This window comes from Nomascus leucogenys, unplaced genomic scaffold (assembly GCF_006542625.1).
Source record: "Nomascus leucogenys isolate Asia unplaced genomic scaffold, Asia_NLE_v1 Super-Scaffold_473, whole genome shotgun sequence".
NCBI classification, from domain to species: Eukaryota; Metazoa; Chordata; class Mammalia; order Primates; family Hylobatidae; genus Nomascus; species Nomascus leucogenys.
Window position 1 is genome coordinate 381673 of NW_022095774.1, and position 22843 is coordinate 404515.

Below are 22843 nucleotides of genomic sequence, written 5' to 3' on the forward strand. Positions count from 1 at the left end.
CTTGCAGAATGGACAAAAACAGTGTTTCCAAATGGCTGAATCCAAAGAAAGGTTTAACTCTGTGAGATGAATGAACACATCACAAAGCAGTTTCTCAGAAAGTTTCTTTCTAGTGTTTATAAGAAGATAATTCTTTTTTCACCATAGGCCTCAATGTACTCCCAAATATTCCTTTGCAGATTCTATAAAAACAGTGTTCCTGAGCTGCTGAATGAAAAAGAAAGGTTTAACTCTGTGAGATGAATGCACACATCACAAAACGTTTTCTCAGATAGCTTCCTTCTAGTTTTTATCCTGGGATATTCGAATTTTCAACATTAGCCTCAATGAGCTCCCAAATGTCCATTCACAAAATGGACACAAAGAGTGTTTCCAGACTGCTGAATACAAAGAAATTTTTAACTCTGTGAGATGAAGGCAGACATCACAAAACAGTTTCTCAGAAATCTTCCTTCTAGTTTTTATGTGAAGATGTTTCCCTTTCCACCATAAGCCTCAATTGGCACCTAAATATCCCTCTGCAGATTCTACAAAAGTAGCGTTTCCAAGCTGCTGAATGAAAAGAAAGGTTTATCTCTGCAAGAGGAATGCACATATCACAAAGCAGTTCGTCAGATAGCTTCCTTCTCGTTTATATACTGGGATAGTCACTTTTTAGTCATTGGCCTAAATGGGCTCCTAAAAGTCCACTTGCAGAATTTACAAAACAGTGTTTCCAAACTAAGGAATACAAACCAAAGTTTAACTCTATGAATTGAATGCACACATCACAGAGCATTTTCTCAGAAACCTTCTATCTAGTTTTTATCTGAAGATGTTTCCTTTTTTACCATAGGCCTCAAGGCACACCAAAATATCCTTTCGAGATTCTACAAAAACAGTGTTTCCAAACTGCTAAATTAAAAGAAAGGTTTAAATCTATGAGATGAATGTACACATCACAAAGTGGTTTCTCAGATCTGTTCCTTCTAGTTTTTATACTAAGATATTCGCTTTTTTCACCACTGTCCTCTAAGAGCTTCCAAATGTCCACTTGCGGAATGGACAAAAACAGTGTTTCCAAACTGCTGAATCAAAAGAAAGGGTTAACACTGTGAAATTAATGCATACATTAAAGCAGTTTCTCAGAAGGCTTCTTTCTAGTTTTTATCTGAAGATGTTTCCTTTTCAACCACAGGCCTTAAGGCCCTCCCAATCATCCCTTCATACATTCTACAAAAGCAGTGTTTCCAAACTGCTGAATGAAAAGAAATATTTACCTCTGTGAGGTGAATGCATACACCACAATGCAGTTTATCAGATTGCTTCCTTGAAATTTTTATCCTGGGATATTCGCTTTTTTGCCATTGGCCTCAAAGAGCTCCCAAATGTCCATTTACAGAATGGACAAAAAAAGTGTTTCCAAACTGCTGAATCCAAAGAAGGTTTTAACTCTGAGAGATGAACGCAAACATCACAAAGCATTTTTTTCAAAAAGCTTCTTTTTTTTTCTTATGTGATGATGTTTCCTTTTTTAACGTCCCTTCACAGATCTTACAAAAACATGGTTTCCAAACAGCTGAAAGAAAAGAAAAGTTTAATTCTGTGAGATGAATGCATACATCACAAGGCAGTTTTGCTGATAGTTTCCTTCTAGTTTTATCCTGGGATATTCACTTTTTTGCCATAGGTCACAAATGAACTCTGAAAAGTCCACTCCCAGAATGGATGAAAACCGTGTTTCCAAACTGCAGAACCGAAATAAATATTTAACTGTGAGAAGAGTGCACACATCACAATGAAGTTTCTCAGAAAACTTCTTTCTATTTTTTGTCCAAAGATGTTTCCTTTTTCACCATATGCCTCAAAGCCCTCCCAAATACACATTTGTAGATTCTACAAAAAGAGTGTTTCCTAACTGCTGAATGAAAAGAACTGTTTAACTCTGCAAGATGATTGCACACATCACAAAGTGGTTTCTCAGATAGTTTCTTTCTAGTTTTTATCTGAAGGTATTTCCCTTTTCACCATAGACCTCAAAGTGCTCCCAAATAACTCTTCACAGTTTCCACAAAAACAGTATTTCCAAACTGCTCCACTAAAAGAAAGGTTAAACTCTCTGAGATGAAAACATACATCACAAAGAAGTTTTTCAGTAAGCTCCTGTCTAGTTTTTATCTGAAGATATTTCCGTTTTCACCATAGGCCTGAAAGCACTCCCAAGTATGCCTTTGCAGAGTCTACAAAAACAGTGTTTACACACTGCTCCATCAAAAGAAATGTTTAACTCTGTGATATGAATGCACACATCACAAAGTTGTTTCTCAAAAACATTTTTTCTAATTTTTCTCTGAAGATATTTCCCTTTTCACCTTGGGCCTCAATGGGCTAGCAAATATCCCTTCACAGATTCTACAAAAGCATTGTTTCCAAACTGCTCCATCAAAAGAAAGGTTTATCTCTGTGAAATGAATGCACACATCTCAAAGCAGTTTCTCAGAATCCTTCTTTCTAGTTTTTCTCTGAAGATATTTCCTTTTCACCATAGGCCTCAAATAGCTCCAAAATATGCCTTCACAGATTCTTCAAATACAGGGTTTCCAAAATGCTCCATCAAAAGAAACTTATAACTCTGTGAGATAAATGCACACATCTGAAAGCAGTTTCTCAGAAACCTTCTTTCTAGTTTTTCTCTGAAGATATTTCCTTTTCCATCATTGGCCTCAATGTGCTCTCAAATATCCCTTCACAGTTTATACAAAAAAAGTTTACAAACAGCTCCATCATAAGGTAGGATTATCTCTTTGAAATAAATTCAAACATCACAAAGAAATTTCTCAGAAAGCTTCTGTCTAGATTTTATGTGAAGGTATTTCCTTTTTCACCACTGGCCTCAATGTGCTCCCAAATATCCCTCTGCATATTCTAATAAAACAGTGTTTCCAAACTGCTCCATCAAAGGAAAGGCTTAACTCTGTGAGATGAATGCACACATCACAAAGGAGTCTCTCAAAAAGCTTCTTTCTAGTTTTTAGTCTGAGATATGTCCTTTTTCAACATAGGCCTCAAATGGTACCCAAATATCCCTTGTCAGATTCTACAGAAACAGTGTTTCCAAAATGCCCCATCAAAGGAAAGTTTAAGTCTGTGAGATGAGTGCACATATCACAGAACAGTTTCTCAGAAAGCTTCTTTATAATTTTTCTCTGAAGAAATTTCCTCTTTCACTGTAGTCCTCAATGCCCTGCAAAGCATCTCTTCACATATTATCTGTGAGATAAATGCACACATAACAAAACTGTTTCTCAGAATGCTTCCTTCTAGTTTTTATCTGAAAATATTTCATTTTTCACCATAGGCCTTAAAGTGCTCCCAAATATCCCTTCACAGATTCTACAAAAACGGTGTTTGCAAAATACTCCCTCAAAATAAAGATTTAAATCTGTGAGATGAATGCAGACATCACAAAGCAATTTTTCAAAATCTTCTCTCTAGTTTTACCTGAAGATATATACTTTTTCACCATAGGCCTCAATGGGTTCCCAAATATCCCTTCACAGATTCCACAAAAAGACTGTCTCCAAACTGCTGCATCAAAAGAAATCTTTAACTCTGTGAGATGAAGGCACTCATCACATAGGAGTTTTTCAGAATATTTCTTTCTAGTTTTTATCTGAAGATATTTCCTTTTTTACTATAGGCCTCAATGTGCTCCCAAATATCCCTTCACAGACTCTACAAAAACAGTGTTTCCAATACACTCAATCAACAGAAAGGTTTTACTCTCTGAGTGGAATGAACCCATCACAAAGCAGTTTCTAAGAAAGCTTCTTTCTTGTTTTTATCTGAAGACATTTCTGTTTCCACTACAGGCCTCAATTATAAACAATACCTTCACTGTGTTTATAAAAACAGTGTTTCCAAGCTGCTCAATCAAAAAAAGCTTTAACTCTGTGAGATTAATGCACACATCACAAAACAGTTCCTCAGAAAACTTCTTTCTAGTTTTAAACTGAAGATATTTCCTTTCTCATCATATGCCTCAATGTGCTCCCAAAAATCCCTTCTCAGATTCTACAAAAATAGTGTTTTCAAACTGTTCAATCAAAAGAAAGATTTAAGTCTGTGAGATTAATGCACATAACACAAAACAGTTTATCAAAAACTTCTTTCTAGTGTTTATCTGAAGATATTTCCTTTTTCATAGTAGGCCTCAATGCACTCCCAAAAATCCTTTCACAGATTCTACAAAAACAGTGTTTCCAAACTGCCTAATCAAAAGAAAGCTTTAACTCTGTAAGTTGACTGCACACATCACAAAGCAGTTTCCCAGAAAGCTTCTTTTAAGTGTTTATCAGACAGTATTTACTTTTTCACCATAGGCCTCAATGTACTCCCAAATATCACCTTTCAGATTATACAAAAACAGTGTTTCCAAACTGCTCCATCAAAAGAAAGGTTTACCTCTGTGAGATGAATGCACACATCACAAAGCAGTTTCTCAGAACGCTTCTTTCTAGTTTTTATCTGAAGATATTTCCTTGTTCATCATAGGCCTCAAGGTGCTCCAAAATATCCCTTTGCAGATTTTACAAAAACAGTGTTTCCAAACTCCTCAATCAAAAGAAAGATTTAAATTTTGAAATGAATGCAGTCATCACAATGTCTCTGAAAACTTCTTTCAATTTTTTATCTGAAGATTTTTCCTTTTCACCATAGACCTCAATGTGCTCCCAAATATCCTTTCACAGTTTCTACAAAAACATTGTTTTCAAAGTGGTCAATCAAAAGAAATCTTTGACGCTGTGAGATAAATGAATATATCATGAAGCAGTTTCTCAGAATGCTTCTTTCTAGTTTTTATCTGAAGATAGTTCCTTTTTCACCATGGGCCTGAATGTGCTCCCTAAGTTCTCCTCTCAGATTTTACAAAAAACAGTGTTTGAATGGGGCCAGCCCCTCCAACCTGTGGGTGTTTCTTGTCAGGTGGAATGAGAAACTCAGAAAAGAAGTAAGACAAAGAGACAAAGTATAGAGAAAGAACAGTGGGCCCAGGGGCTTGGAACTCAGCATATGGAGAATCTGCACTGTCACTGGTCCCTGTGTTCCCTTGGTATTTATTGATCAGTATTTCTACTATCTCAGTGAGGTGAATGTGGAAGGACTATAGGTTCACATTGGATAGAGGGTCAACAGGAAAATATTTGTGCAAAGGTCTCTGTGTCATAAATAAACTTAAGGAAATGTGCTGTGCCTTGATGTGCACATAGGCCAGATTTATGTTTGACTCTACACAAACACCTTGTTTCATTAAAGAGCAGTGTCACCTCCAGGCATAAGGCAGTTTTCTCCTATCTCAGTAAAGAGAATGTACAACAGGGTTTTACACCAAGACATTCCATTCCGAGGGACGAGCAGGAGAGAGATGGCTTCCTCTTATCCCAACTGCAAAAGGCCTTCCTCTTTCACTAATCCTCCTAAGCACAGACAGTTTATGGGTGTCCAGCTGGGGGGCGGTCATGTCTTTCCCTTTCCATGAGGCCATATCTCAGCCTATCACATGGGGAGAAACCTTGGACAATACATTGATTTCCTAGGAAGAGGTCTCTGCAGCCTTCTGCAGTGTATTATGTCCCTGCATACTCGAGATTAGAGAATGGTCATGATTTTTACGAAGTGTACTACCTTCAAACACATTTTTAACAAAGCAAATCCTGCACAGCCATAAATCCATTAAACCTTGAGTCAACACAGCACATGTGTCTGTGGGCACAGGGTTTGGGCTAAGGTTACAGATTAACAGCATCTCAAGGCAGAAGAATTTCTCTTAGTACAGAACAAAATGGAGTTTCTGATATCTACTTCTTTCTACACAGACCCAGTAACAATCGGATCTCTCTTTCTTTACCCCACATTTCCCCCTTTTCTTTTTGACAAAATCACCATCATCATCATGGCCCATTCTCTATGGTCGCTGTCTCTTCGGAGCTGCTGGGTACACCTGCAGACTAACAACAGACAGCACAGACACACAAGGATTAATATGAAATTTACAATAGCAGAACTTCCTATGGTCTTAACCCAAGTGACAGGTTTAAGATTTGCGAGGCCATCAGCAACTCCTGCAATTGCCTCAGTTCCTGCTACTAAATTTAAATGGTATTTTGAGACTTTGAAAATTTGTTCTTTTTATTTGGAAATATCTAAAGTTAGATTATTTTCTCTTCCCTGTAGATGGTGTCTAACCATGTCCCAGTGATGTTCAGACTCATCATAAACTCAGGGCGTAATACAAAAATCTGACATATTCCAGTCACACTGTAACTGAAAACGACATTCCAAGTTCATAAGCCTATCTCCCATCCACATGACAGTTTGTCTAAGATCATTAATTTGATTTGCCAATTTTTGATCAATACCAGATTGTGAATTCCAGAATCTTATAGAATTTTTTTGCCAATTATTAACAAAGTTTACCATCTGAACAGAAGAGTGTAATGCAACTCCTGCCACAGCGGCCATAGCTGTGACTGCAATGAATCTGATAATCACTGCAATTAAAGTAAAAATGAATCTTTTGGATCTATTTGGAATGCCTTTTAATACTTCAGTCAAAATATGGACACACAGCGAGGCCTCCTACAGTTAGTCCATGGACACAGGGATCCACATGCCTTCTCTTGCTCTCACTAGCATAATACAGTGCTGCCAATTAAAAGTTGAATCAATGCAAGTAAACAATCCGCAATTTTCACAGGTTATAGTTTGGGAGTCTGGTTTAATAACTATATTTCCTACAAGTAGCATATAAGGGGGCTTTGCACAACTGCAAAGGGATTGTTAGACTGCAATTTAGGTTGATAGTATAAAATGGCTTACAATCTCTTGTTTCTATAGCTTGATTTCCAGACTAAATTCTAATGTAGTATGATTCCATAGTAAGCCTCCGTAATTCTGGATGTTTAGGACCAGAAACAGGACTTATTATTTTTTATCTTGGAGTAGAGATTCCTTTTTCTCCCCATTCCCAATGTTAGAAAGACTAAATTTTTGTGCTTATGTTTGTCTAAACTTTCTCTTAAGTCACTATAAACAGCTGGACTCACTTGTGCACTGGGACACTATTGAGTTTGTCCTGTGCAATTGTGGCAGAATTGACTTCAAGGTACCCAATCTATAATAGTTCTGAATTCATTGTTTTGCAATATCACTGCACTATTGACCACACATTCTTCCTAAACTAAAATTTCTATTCCTTTTGATCCTTTGGGAATTTCCTTGGGGCAAGGTTTCCCTTTAGGCTTAAATTTATTGATCTTTGATAAGAAAAGTCCTATAAATAGTTTACCTGTGTCCTGAGTGACATTCTACTTACCATGTGATAAGTAAATCTACTGGTGGTACTGACAGTAGGTACTTCTACCACCAATTTTGGATTGCAGGCATTAAACATCTTGGTGCTTTCCCTAGGCAAAGAGGAATATAACCATACCCAGTGGAAATATTTATCATTACTTCTTCCTCAGGTTTGGCAAGGCAATGATCATCTGTGGTGTCAGGTACCCATGCACTATTATTCACATATACTTCAATAGTTTTATCTATGTGACTGCCAGAATTAAGGGCGGGAAAGTCACATAGGCCCAGTAGGTATAATTAGCTGCCACTTTTCCTGCAGGCATGTGGAGACTTACAGCCGTTGATACAATCATCAAAATTGCAAACAGCATATTACTGAAGTTTGTGTCACCTGTGTGTTCTCTAGGCTTTTTTTTTAGCTAACTGTGTCAGCTTCTTTAATTGTGCCCAAGTCAGTGGCTCTGCTTTCTTGTCAGATGTCAACTTCATCTGTTCTTCTGACATCACCATTTTGTGATGTCAGAAGATCACAGGATATGATGTGACAGCATCATATCTTGTGAGTCAATGGTGCTCGATTGCAGTGTTTCCATCTCTGTGGAGGTACTTTTCTTTGCATCTCCAATGGGCTCATTGTAGAACGTTAAATATCTAGTGGTTATCCAAAGAGGAAGCTGATTTTCTCCTGGTGAAACACAAGCAAAACCTCCCCCCACATTACCACCTTCCTTATTTCTCATGTCTTATCTTTGTTTTCTTGCCACCAAATCAGTTTTCCTTCATGTGAGATGTTCTTTTTACCAGTGAGATGTTCTTCTGCAGAGGTAGTAGTCTGATTTCTATAAATGTTTAAAAATTTAAAGTATAGAGTGCTAGATTAACTTGCATCTGAGGAGTGGTACACTCCTCTTACTCTCTCCAACTTCTTTTTGTTTAACTAATTGAGTTTTGAGTGTTTTGTTAGTTCTTTCAACTATGGCCTGTCCTTGGGAATTATAGGGAATTACTGTTGTATGTGTAATTTTCCACCGATTTAAGAATTTTTGTAAAGCTTTACTACAGTATCCTGGTATGTTGTCAGTTTTAATTTTTTCTGGAACTCCCAAGACAGCAAAGCAAGATAATAAATGTTTTTTAGCATGGGAAGTACTTTCACCTGTCTGGCATGTTGCCCATGTGAAATGTGAATAAGTATCCACTGTTACATGGACATATGATAATCTTCCAAATGAAGGTACATGCATGACATCCATTTGCCATAATGCATTAGGACATAGACTTCTGGGATTAACTCCTGCCTCTTGAGTGGGCAGGCGTAGGACTTGACACTGGGTACAATGTTGTACAATATTTTTGGCCTGTTTCCATGTGACGTCATATTTGTTTTTGAATCCTGCTACATTTACACGAGTCAAAGCATGAAGTTCTTGTGCTTTTATGAATGTAGATGATATCAGTAAGTCAGCTTGTTCATTTGCTTTAGTTAAAGACCTTAGTAAATTAGTGTGTGCTCGAATATGAGTAATATAAAATGGGAAATTTCTTTTTCTCACAGTTTGTTGTAATAACTTGAACAGCTGGTTTAACTGACCATCCATGCTATATTTAATTAGAGCTGTCTCAACTTCCCTTGTAGCCTGTACTACATAGGCAGAATCTGATACAATATTAATAGGTTGATTAAAATCTTGTAACACTGTAATGACTGCAACCAATTCTGCTCTTTGAGCTGATTGATATTGAGTTTTGATGACTTGCTCTTTTGGCCCTGTGTGAGCTGCTTTTCCATTACTGGAACCACCAGTAAACACAGTCAGAATACTTTCTAAAGGTTTATTTCTGGTAATTTTAGGTAAAATCCAAGTAGTTACTTATAAAAACTGGAAGATTTTTGTTTTGGGGTAATGATTATCAATAATTCCCACAAAATTAGCAAGACCAGTCTGCCATGCACCAGAATTGATAAAGGCTTGTCTAACTTGTTCCTTGTTTAAAGGAACAACTATTGTGTCTGGGTCATTTCCACACAATTTTATTATTAGTAATCTTGCCTGACCAATTAATGTAGCTATTTGATCCAAATACAACGTAAAAGTCTTACTTGTACTGTGAGGAAGGAATGACCACTCCACAAGATCAGTATTTTGAACAATGATGCCTGTTGGAGAATGTGCAGTAGCAAAAAACAAATGTCGGAGTGGGGCTAAGGGATCTATTCTATTTACTTGTGCTGAAATTTTTCTTCCACTAATTTAATTTCTGTTGCTGCCTCTGGGGTTAATATTCTTTTACTATTTAAGTCTGAGTCTCCTCTTAAGATAGAGAACAAATTTGACATGGCATAAGTAGGGATGCCTAGAGTTGGCCGAATCCAATTAATATCTCCTAGCAATTTTTGAAAGTCATTTAATGTTTTTAATGTGTCTTTTCTTACTTCTATTTTTTGTGGCTTAATTTTTCTGTTTTCTACCTGCATCCCTAAATAAGGGGAAGGAGTAGAGGTTTGAATCTTATCAGATGCTATTGTCCTGCATTGACAACCTCTGCTTGCAGAAATGTGTAACAGTCAATTAATGTGTCTCTCGTTTCTGCAGAACACAAAATATCGTCAACATAATGAATGATATAACAGTCTGAAAACTTGTCTCTAACTGGTTGAAGAGCTTGCCCTACGAAAGTCTGACAAATAGTTGGACTATTAGGCATTCCCTTAGGTAACACTTTCCACTGATAACTGGCAGCTCATTCCTTATTATTTATGGCCGGTAGAGTAAAGGCAAATTTTTCAAGATCTTGCTCTGCCAGAGGCATGGTTAAAAAGCAATCCTTCAGATTAATTATAATTAAAGATTGGTGTTTTGGAATTATAGCCAGAGAGGGCAACCTGGGTTGGAAAGGCCCCATGAGTTGAATTACAGCATTTACGGCCCTTAAGTCAGTGAATATACACCATCTGCCAGATTTTTTCTGAATTACAAACACAGAAGAATTCCAAGGTGAGAATGAAGGCTCAATATGTCCCTTTTCTAATTGTTCCTTTGTTAATAAATGTAAAGTCTCCAGTTTTTATTTTAGTAGCAGCCACTGATTTACCCATACCTGTTTTTCTGTTTTCCAAGTTAATGGAATGAGTTTAGGAGGCCATACAGTGGCCACCCCTTAAAAGGATACCCTATTCCTTTTTTTTCTTGATTTCCCCCAACCTCAATTGCGATTTTATTGCCATTTTTATTCTTTCCTAGTCCCTTTCTTGGTACATATCCCGTTTAGTCATGATTTTTTGACTCGTGGGGCTGTATAATGGAGCGAGCAAAGTAATTTCTGCACCCCATTGTTGTAATAAATCCTGACCCCACAGATTAACAGGAATTGAAGTAATCATTGGCTGAATAGTACTTTATTGATTATCTGGCCCTAAACAATGTAAAATCATAGTACTTTGATACACTTCTGAGGTATGCCTATGCCGACAATTCCTGTAACACCCTTTTGTTTAGGACAATTCTTTGGCCACTGATTTAAAGCAATGATGGAAACAACTGTTCCAGTTGTCTGGAAGGGTTGAAAACCCTTCAAACTGTTTTCCTTGAATAAAGGCCTTACACGCAGATCTGCTCTCTGAGACCTGACTTGCCCAATATGAAGCATTTCCTGCCGGATTATTGCTTCCAAACCCTCCTGTTCTCTTTATCTCACTGTTTCCAACCTTAATATAAGGCAGGCGTGATAATTGAGCAATTCTGTCTCTGGACTGGCACTCCAAGGAATTGAGGAGCAAATAACCAATTGAATTTCGCATTTGTAGTCTGAATCAACCACACCAGTATGAATTTCAACTCCCTTTAGATTTATACTCAATCTTCCTAAGATGAGTGCTACAGACCCCTCAGGCAGTGGGCTGTATACCCATGTAAGGATTTTTTGTGGGGGCTCCCATAGAAACAGAGAGACTACTTATATAGCACATATATCTACTGCTGCACTGCCACTTGTGTCAGGGGACTATTGTTGTATTGTGGTAACTGGCCCGTTCCCAGAGGCACTTGTGAAAGCAAGCGGTGGGGTTGTTGTCCCTGAAAACCCTGAGGAACAAAGGGCTGAATCGGGAATGTCCCAGTTTGTTGTGGGGCCTGAGGCTGGCCCGTCTTCCCATTTCCTGAAAATGATGCCCATTTTTATCAAATTTAGAACAACATTGATTAGCCCAATGTTTTCCTTTTTTACATCTTGGATATAGGCCAGGTGGCTCTTTATTTGTTGTTGTAGTGGCTTGAGTTGTTATATTTTGTTCATTCAAGACTGGGCAATTCTTTTTTAGATGACCAATTTGATGACAATTATAACGTTTTCCTCCAAATGTTCTAACTTGTCCTGCTAAAGCAACGCCTGCTGTTGCTTGAGCCATAAGAATAGCTTTATGCATAGCTCCTCCAATCCCATCACAGGATTTTACATACTCTGAAATTTCATCTGGTCCTGCTGTCACATTTCTTTCAATGGTTTAATGGCTGACTGACACTCAAGATTGGCATTTTCATACACCATCAACTCCACTATAACCTTACGGGCATTCTCATCAGTAATTGACTTTTGAACAGCATCTTGGAATCTTGCCACAAAATCAGGGCAAGGCTCATTAGAGCCTTGTCTTATGGTATTGAATGAGGGACAGGCAGTGCTTGGGTCTTGGATTTTTTCCCACACTCTAAGGCAGATAGCTCTAACTTGCTCAATGGCCTTATTTTGCATTATTGCTTGTTGATGAATAATGCTCCAATTTTGACCTGTTCCTAATAGTTGATCTGCACCTATGTTAACTGCAGGATTAACAGCCCTATTTTTTCGGACCTGTTCTTGTGCCTCATCAATCCACCAAGTCTTAAATTGTGAAAATTGAGAGGGTGAGAGTGATGATTTCGCCAAAATCTCCCAATCATAAGGAACGAGTCTATGTCCATGAACAATGGAATCTAATAATGTTCTCATATAAGGGGAGTTGGGTCCATACTCTTTTACTCCCTCTTTCATATCTTTTAGCATTTTCATAGAAAAGGACTCATATCTGGCCTCAGTTAGTGGAGGCGCTCCCTCTTGAGCCCCTTCTCCAGGTGGCACCGGATCTAATATTACTGGAAACAGCCACACCTCAATAGCTCCTTGTTTTCTTGCCTTATCAATAATTTTATGTAATGCACTACACTGTCCACTAGGTGGTGGTGTAGGATTAAGTCTCATAGTGGGCGGCTGAGGATATGGCGCCGTGTCCTGTGGTGCTGGAAATATTCCTGGCTGTCCATACTCATAATCTGGGGCTAGCCGATAATGAAGTTCGGCTGGCGGCTGGTATTGATAGGCTACCAGATGTTTGGTCTTATTTTCTACTGGCTGATATTGTGGATACTGTATCTGGATTGGCATCGCTGTGACAGAGACTCTATCTTTTTCTATTTGATATTCTCTTGAGGTTTGTGTTTGTCTAACCTGCATTTGAGGTTGTAATGTTACAGGCATCTGAACCACTGGAAGAGGAGTTGGCCATCGTGGTTTAGATTCTGATCATCCCACTAATTCTGGACCTTTTTCTTCTAATTTTAATGTTTCAGGATATATTACCTCCTGTAATTGATTGTACTAAGCATTTTGTGTTGACCGAGCCATTGCAGATTCTGCTACATATTTACAAAGTGAACTCTCCATTACTTTCTCAGATTCTGTCCCTGCCTTTTCTTCACAATCTATTACACAGCTTTCAGGGGCATCAGAAACTGAAAAGCTGTCTTCTCTTCTTTGAAAATATTCTAAAGCTGCTTTAATAATGGCCCAATCATTCCATACTGTAAGTGGGATGCTTTACCCTCCCTGCTTGCTTAAATTATTTGCCAATATTTTCCCAATCTTTTAGATCTAAAGTTCCCTGTTCTGGAAACCATGGGCAGAATTGTTCTATTGTTTGACATAGAGTGATTAGATTTCTGCAGAGACTCTAACTCCCCCTCTTCACAGAAGAATTTTAATAAAGCTGAGAAAAGAGGCATATTTACTTTCAATTTTTCCCATTGTTACCCTGGATTCCTCCCAGTGCACAAGCTTACTGCAATGCTGACAGTGGATGTACTCAGGAGTCTCCTCAATGACCATGCTCTAGTGTATCTTCACCCTAGAGAAAAACACCCATGTTGGGAACCAGATGAAGGGGGCCAGCCCCTTGACACCTGTGGGTGTTTCTCATCAAGTGGGAGGAGAAACTGAGAATAGAAGTAAGACACAGAGACAAAGTATAGAGAAAGAACAGTGGGACCAGTGGACTGGCACTCAGCATATGGAGGACCCATGCCAGCACTGGTCTCTGAGTTCCCTCAGTATTTATTGAACACTATCCCTACTATCTTGGTGAGGGGGATGTGGCAGGACTATAGGGTAATAGTGGAGAAAGGGTCAGCAGGAAAACATGTGAGCAAAGGTCTCTGTGTCTTAAATAAATTTAAGGAAAGTTTCTGTGCTTTGATGTGCACGTAGGCCAGATTAATGTTTGACTCTACACAAACATCTTGGTGCATTAAAGAGCAGTATTGCCACCAGCATGTCTCACCACCAGCCATAAGGTGGTTTTCTCCTATCTCAGTAAATAGAACGTAGGATTGGGTTTTACACTGAGACATTCCATTCTGACGGACGAGCAGGAGACAAATGCCTTCTGCTTATCCCAGCTGTAAAGAGGCCTTCCTCTTTCACTAATCCTCCTCAGCACAGACCATTTATGGGTGTCAGGCTTGGGGACAGTAAGGTCTTTCCATTCCCATGAGGCCATATCTCAGCCTATCACACGGGGAGAAAACTCAGACAATACATGGCTTTCCAAGGGAGAGGTCCCTGTGTCTTTTCACAGTGTATTGTGTCCCTGGGTACAGGAGATGAGATAATGACAATGACTTTTAACAAACACACTGCCTTCAAACACATTTTTAACAAAGCTCATCCTGCACAACCTTAAATCCATTAAACATTGAGTCAAAACAGCACATGTCTCTATGGGCACAGGGTTTGGGCTAGAGTTAGAGATTAACAGCATCTCAAGGCAGAAGAATTTCTCTTAGTGCAGAACAAAATGGAGTATGTTACATCTACTTCATTCTACATAGACACAGTAACAGTCTGATCTCTCTTTTTCCCCCCAAAAGTGTTTCCAAACTGCTCAATCAAAAGAAAGGTTTATCTCTGTGAGATGAATGCACACATCACAAAGCAGTATGTCAGAAAACTTCTTTCTAGTTTTCATCTGAATATACTTCCTTTTTCACCATAGGCCTCAAGGCACTCCCAAATATCCTTTCACAGATTCTACAAAAACAGAGTTTACAAAATGCTCAATCAAAAGAAAGCTTTAACTCTGTGAGGTGAATGCACACATAACAAAGAAATTTCTCAGAAAGCTTCTTTCTAGTTTTGATTTGAAGATATTTCCTTTTTCACTATAGGCCTCAATGCACTCCCTAATATCAATTTGAAGATTCTACAAAAACAGTGTTTCCAAACTGCTCAATCAAAAGGAAGGCTCACTCTGTCAGATGAATGTGCACATCACAAAGCAGTCTGTCAGAAAGCTTCTTTGCAGTTTTTCTCTGAAGATATTGATGTACGCAAAAATCCCAAAGCTGTGTCTCAGAAAACTTCTTTCTACTTTTTATCTGAAGATATTTCCTTTTTTACCATAGGCTTCAATGCACTCCCAAATATCCCTCTGCAGCTTCAAGAAAAACTGTGTTTCCAAACTGCTAAACCCAGCAAACGTTTAACTCTGTGAGATAAATGCACACATCACTAAGCAGTTCCTCAGAAAGCATCTTCCTAGTTTTTATCTGAAGACCATTTCCTTTTTCAGCATAGGCCCAATGCACTCCAAAATATCCTTTTGTAGAATCTACAAGAACAGTGTTTCCAAACTGCTCAATCAAAAGAAAGGTTTAACTCTGTGAGAAGAGAAGAATGAATACATCACAAAGTGGTTTCTCAGAAAGCTTCTTTCTAGTTTTTATCTGAAGTTATTTCCTTTATCACTGTAAGCCTGAATGCACTCCAAATTATCCTTTTGCAGATTCTACATAAACAGTGTTTCCAAGCTGCTCAATGAAAAGTAAGGTTTAACTCAGTGAGTTGAATGCACACATCACAAAGCAGTTTCTCAGAAGGTTTTTTGTAGTTTTTCTCTGAACATATTTCCTTTTTCACCATAGGCCTAAATGCACTCTGAAAATATGCCTTCGCAGATTCTGCAAAAACAGTGTTTCCAAACAGCTCAATCAAAATAATTATTTAACTCCATGTGATGAATTCACATATCAGAAAGCAGTTTCTCAGAAAGCTTCCTTCTAGTTTTTCTCTGAAGATATTTCCTTTTTCACCATAGGCCTTAATGCACTCCCAAATATCCTTTTGCAGATTCTACAAAAACAGTGTTTCTAAACTGCTCAATCAAAAGAAACTTTTAACTCTGTGAGACGAATGAACACATCATAAAGAAGTTTCTCAGACTGCTTCTCTTCTTTCTAATTTTTCTCTGAACTTATTTACAGTTTCACCATAGGTCTCAATGTGCTCCCAAATATCCCTTTGCAGATTCTACAAAAACAGTGTTGCCAAACTGCTCAATCCAAAGAAACCTTAACTCTGTGAGTTCAATGCATACATCACAAAGCAGCTTCCCAGAAAGCTTCTTTCTAAGTCTTTCCTGCAGTTATTTACTTTTTCACCATAGGTCTCAAAGCGCTTACAAATATCCTTTCACGGATTCTACAAAAACAGTGTTTCCAAGCTGCTCAATCAAAAGAAGGGTTTAAATATATGAGTTGAATGCACACATCACAAAGCAGTTTCTCAAAAATCTTCTTGCTAGTTTTTATCTGAAGTTATTTCCTTTTACACCAAAGGCCTCACTGTGCTCCCATTTATCCCTTCTCAGATTCTACAAAAGTAGTTTTTGAAACTGTTGAATCAAAAGAAAGTTTAACTCTCTGAGATGAATGCACAAATCACAAAGCAGTTTCTAAGAAAGTTTCCTTCTTGTTTTTGTCTGAAGATATTTCCTTTTTCACCATAGACCTCAATGAGCCCCCACATATCCTTTTGCAGAATCTACAAAAACAGTGTTTCCAAACTGCTCAATCGAATGAATGATTTATTTCTATGACATCAATGTAGACATCAAAAATCAGCTTCTCAGAAAGCTTCTCTATAGTTTTTATCTGAAGATATTTCCTTTTTCACTGTACATCTCAATGCACTCCCAAATATCACTTCGTATAATCTACAAAAACAGTGTTTCCAAACTGTTCAATCAAAAGAAAGGTTTAACTTTGTGATATGAATGCACACATCCCAAAGCAGTTTCTCACAACGCTTCTTTCTAAGTTGATCTGAAGATGGGTCTTTTTTCATCCTAGGTTTCAATGCGCTTTGAAGTATCCATTCACAGATTCTACAAAAAAGTATTTGAAACTGCTCAATCAAAAGAAAGGTTTAACTCTGTGAGATGAATGCACACATAACAAAGAAGTTTCTCAGAAAGATTCTTTCTACTTTTTATCTGAAGATATTTCTTTTTTTACCATAGGCCTCAATGTGTTCCTGAATATCTTTTCACAGATTCTACAAAAACAGTGTTTGAAGCTGCTGAATCAAAACAAAGGTTTAACTCTGTGAGATGAATGCACTCATCACAAAGTAGTTTCTCAGAAAGCTTCTTTTGAGTTTTTATCTAAAGATATTTCCTTGTTCACCATTGGATTCAATGAGCTCTGAATTATCCCTTCACAGACTCTACAAAAACAGTGTTTCCAAAATGCTCAACCAACAGAAAGTTGTAACTCTGTGAGATGAATGCACACATCACAAAGAAGTTTCTCAGAAGGTTCTTTCTAGTTTTTCTCTGAAGTTATTTCCTTTTTCACCATAGGTCTCAATGCACTCCCAAATATCCCTTCGGAGATTCAACAAAAACACTCTTTTCAAACTGCTGAATTAAAGGAAAAGCTTACGTATGTGAGATGAATGCACACGTCACAAAGCAGTTTCTCAGAAAGCTTCTTTATTGTTTTTTTCTGAAGATATTTCCTTTTTCACCATGGGCCTTAATTCACACCAAAATATCCCTTCACAGATACTTCCACAACACTGTTTACAAACTGCTTAATCAAAGGACAGTTTAGAGACTGTGAGGTGCATGGACACATTACAAAGTGGTTCCTCAGAAAATTTCCTTCTCGATTTTTTCTGAAGATATTTCATGTTTTAGCACAGGACTCAATGTTCTCCAAATATCCCTTCGCAGATTCTACACCAAGAATGTTTCCAAACTGCTCAATCAAAAAAAGGTTTAACTCTGTGAGATGAATGCACACATCATACAGCTGTTTCTTAGAAGCCTTCTTTCTAGCTTTTATCTGAATATTACAAAGTGGTTCCTCAGAAAATTTCCTTCTCGATTTTTTCTGAAGATATTTCATGTTTTAGCACAGGACTCAATGTTCTCCAAATATCCCTTCACAGATTCTACAAAAACAATGTTTCTAAACTACTCAATCAAAAGAAAGGTTTAACTCTGTTACAAGAATGCACACATGACAAAGTAGTTTCTCAGAAAGCTTCTTTCCAGTTGTTATATGAAGATATTTCCTTTTTTCCTGTAGGCCTCAATGAGCTCCAAAATATCCCTTCACTGATTCTACAAAAACAGTGTTTCCAAACTGCACCATCAAAAGAAAGTTTTAACTCTTTGAGATGAATGCACACATCACGAAGCAGTGAAGTAGTGTGTCAGAAATCTTCTAAGTTTTATCTGAAGATATTTCCTTTTTCACGGTAGGCCTCAGTGTGCTCCCAAATATCCCTTCACAGATTCTACAAAAATAGTCTTTCCAAGCTGCTCAATCAAAGGAAAGCTTTAACTGTGTGAGATGAATGCACACATCAAAAAGCAGTGTCTCAAAAAAGGGTCTTTCTAGTTTTTATATGAAGATATTTCCCTTTTCCCCACAGGACTCAATGTGCTCTGAAATATCAACTCACAGACTCTACAAAAACACTGTTTCCAAACTGCTCAATCAAAAGAAAGTTAGAGTTCACAGAGATGAATGCATAGATTACAATGCAGTTTCTCAGAAAGCATCTCTTTAGTTTTAATCTGAAGACATTCCTTTTTTCTCCATACGCCTCAATGTACTCCCAAATATCCCTTTACAGATTCTACAAAAACAGTGTTTCCAAACTGCTCAATCAAAAGGAAGTTTTAACTCTTTGAGATGAATGCACACATCACAAAGCAGTGTGTCAGAAATCTTCTTTCTAAGTTTTATCTGAAGATATTTCCTTTTTCAACATAGGCCTCAATGTGCTCCCAAATATCCCTTCACAGATTCTACAAAAATAGTCTTTCCAAGCTGCTCAATCAAACGAAAGTTTTAACTGTGTGAGACGAATGCAACTATCAGGAAGCAGTGTCTCAAAAAGAGTCTTTCTAGTTTTTATATGAAAATATTTCCCTTTCTCCATAGGACTCAATGTGCTCCAAAATATCCCCTTGCAGATTCTACAAAAACAGTGTTTCCAAACTGCTCAATCAACAGAAAATTATAGTTTTTAGAGATGAATGCATACATTACAACGCAGTTTCTCAGAAAGCTTCTTTTGAGTTATAATCTGAAGACACTCCCTTTTTCTCCATATGCCTCAATGTGCTCCCAAATATCCCTTCACAGATTATACAAAAACAGTGTTTCCAAACTGCTCAATCAAAAGAAAGCTTTAACTCTTTGAGATGAATGCACACATCCCAAAGCAGTTTCTCAGAAAGCTTCTTTCTAGTTTTTATCTGAAATTATTTCTTTTTCCCCATAAGCTTGAATGCACTTCCAAATATCCCTTCACAGATTTTACAAAAACAGTTTTTCCAAACTGCTCAATCAAAACAAAGGTTTAACTCTGTGAGATGAATGGACACATCATAAACCAGTTTCTCAGAAAGTGTCTTTCTAGTTTTTCTCTGAAGGTACTTCATTTTTCACCATAGCCCTCAAAGCAATCCCAAATTTCCCTTCGCAGATTCCACAAAAACAGTGTTTGCAAAATGCTCCATCAAAAGAAAGGTTTAAATCTGTGAAATGAATGCACACATCACAAAGCAGTTTCTCAGAAAGATTTCTTCTAGTTTTTGTCTGAAGATATTTCTTTTTCACAATAGGCATAAATGCGCTCCTAAATATCCCTTCACAGGTTCTAAAAAAACAGTGTTCCCAATCTGCTCAATCAAAAGAATGGTTTAACTCTGTGAGGCAAATAGACACATCCCAAAGCAGTTTCTCAGAAATACTCTTTCTAGTTTATTCTGAAGATATTTCCTTTTTCACCATAGGCCTCAATGCACTGCCAAATATCCCTTCTCCGTTTCTACAAAAACAGCGTTTCCAAACTGCTTAAACAAAAGAAAGTTTTAACTCTGGAAGATGAATGCATACATCACAAAGCAGTTTCTCAGAAAAGTTTTCTAATTTTTCTCTGAATATATTTCCTTTTTCAACATAGGCATAAATGTGTTCCCGAAAATATCCCTTCACAGATTCTAGAAAAACAGTGTTTCAAAACTGCTCAATGAAAAGAAATTTTAACTCTGTGAGCTGAATGCTCACATCACAAAGCAATTTCTCAGAAAATTTTTTTCTAATTTTTCTCTGAATATATTTCCTTTTTCACTGTAGTCCTCAATGTGCTTCAAAATATCCCTTCGCAGATTCTACAAAAACAGTGTTTCCAAACTTCTCAATCAAAAGAAAGGTTTAACTCTGTGAGAAGAATGCACACTTCACAACACAGCATCTCAGAAAACTTCTTTCAACTTTTTATCTGAAGGTACTGCCTTTTACAACATAAGCCTCTATACACTCCCAAATATCCCTTTGCAGATGCTACAAAAATAGTGTTTTCAACCTGCTGAATCAAAAGAAAGCCTTAAATATGTGAGTTTTTTTGTCTGAAGATATTTCCCTTTTCACCACAGGCCTCAATGTGCTCGAAAATATCCTATCGCAGATTCTATAAAAAAAGAGTTCCAAGCTGCTCAATCAAAAGAAAGTTTTAACCCCATTAGGTGAATGTACACATCATAACTCTGTTTCTCAGAAACCTTCTTTCTAATTTTTATCTGAAGGTATTTCCTTTTTCACCATAGACCTCAAAAAACTCCAAAATATCCTTTCTCAGATTCTACAAAAACAGTGTTTCCCAACTGCTCCAACAAAAGAAAGGTTCAACACTGTGAGATCAATGCACATAACACAAAGCAATTTCTCAGAAATCTTCTTTCTACTTTTTATCTGAAAGTATTTCCTCTTTCACCATAGGCCTCAATGTGTTCCCAAATATCCCTATGTAGATGCTTCAAAAACACTGTCTCCAAACTGCTCAATCAAAAGAAATTTTTTGCTCCCTGAGGTGAAACCACACATCACAAAGAAATGTCTCTGAAGGCTTCTTTCTAGTATTTCTCTGAAGATATTTCCTTTTCACCATAGGCCTCAACGCACTCTGAAACATCTCTTCACAGATTCTACAAAAACCTTGTCTCCAACTGCTCAATCAAAGGAAATGTTTAGCTTTGTGAGATGAACGCACACATCACAAAAAATGTCTCAGAAATCTTCTTTCTATTTTTTATCTGATATTTCCCTTTTCATCATAGGCCTCAATGCATTCCCAAATATCTCTTCGCAAATTCTACAAAAACTATTTCCAAACTGCTCAATCAAAAGAAAGATTTAACTCTGTGAGATGAATGCACACATCATAAAGCAATGTCTCAGAAAGCTTCTTTCCACTTTTTATCTTAAGATATTTCCTTTTGTACCATAGGCCTCAATGCACTGCCAAATATCCTTTTCCAGATTCTACAAGAACAGTGTTTCCAAGCTGCTCAATCAAAAGAAATGTTTAAATCTGTGTGATGAATGCACACATCACAAAGAAGTTTCTCAGAAAGCTTCTGTCTAGTTTTTATCTGAAGATAATTTTTTTTCACCATAGGCCTCAATGTGCTCCTAAACATCCCATGGCAGATTCTACAAAAACAGACTTTTAAACTGTTCAATCAAAAGAAAATTTAACTATGTAAGGTGAATACACACATCACAAACAGCCTGTCAGAAAGCTTCTTTATATTTTTTATCTGAAGATATTTCCTTTTTCATCATAGGCCTCATGGGGCTGCAAATAACCCTTTGCAGATTCTAAATGAACAAATTCTAATTTCCAAACTCTTCAATCAAAAGAAAGCTTTATGTCAGTGAAATGAATGTTCATATCACAGAGCAGTTTCTCAGGAAGCTTCTTTCTACATTTTCTCTGAAAATATTTCCTTTTTCACCATAGGCCTCAATGCTCTCCCAATATCCCTTCCAGATTCTACAAAAATAATGCTTCCAAATTGTTCAATCAACAGAAAGATTCAACTTTCTGAGATTAATGCAAACATCACAAGGCAGTGTCTCAGAAGGCTTCTTTCTAGTTTTTTTTTGAAGATACACCCTTTTTCACCATAGGCCTCAATACACTCCCAAATATACCTTCACATATTCTACTGAAACCATGTTTACAAACTGCTCAATCAACAGAAAAGTTTAACTCTGTGAGATGAATGCTCACATCACAAAGCTGTTTCTCAAAGAGATTCTTTTTAGTTTTTATCTGAAGATATTTCCTTTCTCACCATGGGCCTCAATGCACTCCCAAATATCCCTTCACATATTCTACAAAAACGGTGATCCCAAACTGCTGAATGAAAAGAAATTTTTACCTCTGTGAGCCGAATGCACTCATCATAAAGCAGTTTCTCAGAAAACTTCTTTCTAGTTTTGAACTTAAGTTATTTCCTTTTTCACCATAGGCCTCAGTTCACTCTGAAATATCCTTTCACAGATTCTACAAAAACAGTGTTTCCAAGCTGCTTAATCAAAAGTAAGTTTTAACTCTGTATAATGAATGCAGACATGACAAAGCAGTTTCTCAGAAATCTTCCTAGTTTTTCTCTGAAGATACTTGCTTTTTCACCAAAGGCCTCTAAGCGTTCCCATGTATCCCTTCACAGATACTACAAAAACCGTGCTTCCAAACCTTTTAATCAAAAGAAAGGTTTATCTCTGTGAGATGAATACACACATCATAAAGCAGTATCTCAGAATGTTTCTTTGAAGTTTTTCTCTGGAGTTTTTATATCATGTGCCTCAACATGCTCCAAAATATCCCTTTGCAGATTCCACAAAAACAGTGTTTCCAAACTGCTCCATGAAAAGAAAAGTTTACCTCTGTGAGATGAATGTACACATTACAAAGTAGTTCCTCAGAAAGCTTCTCTCTAGTTTTTATTGGGGGTTATTTCCTTTTTCAGCATAAACTTCTATGAGCTCCACAATATCCCTTTGCAATTTCTACAACAACAGTTCTTCCAAACTGTTCTATCAAAAGA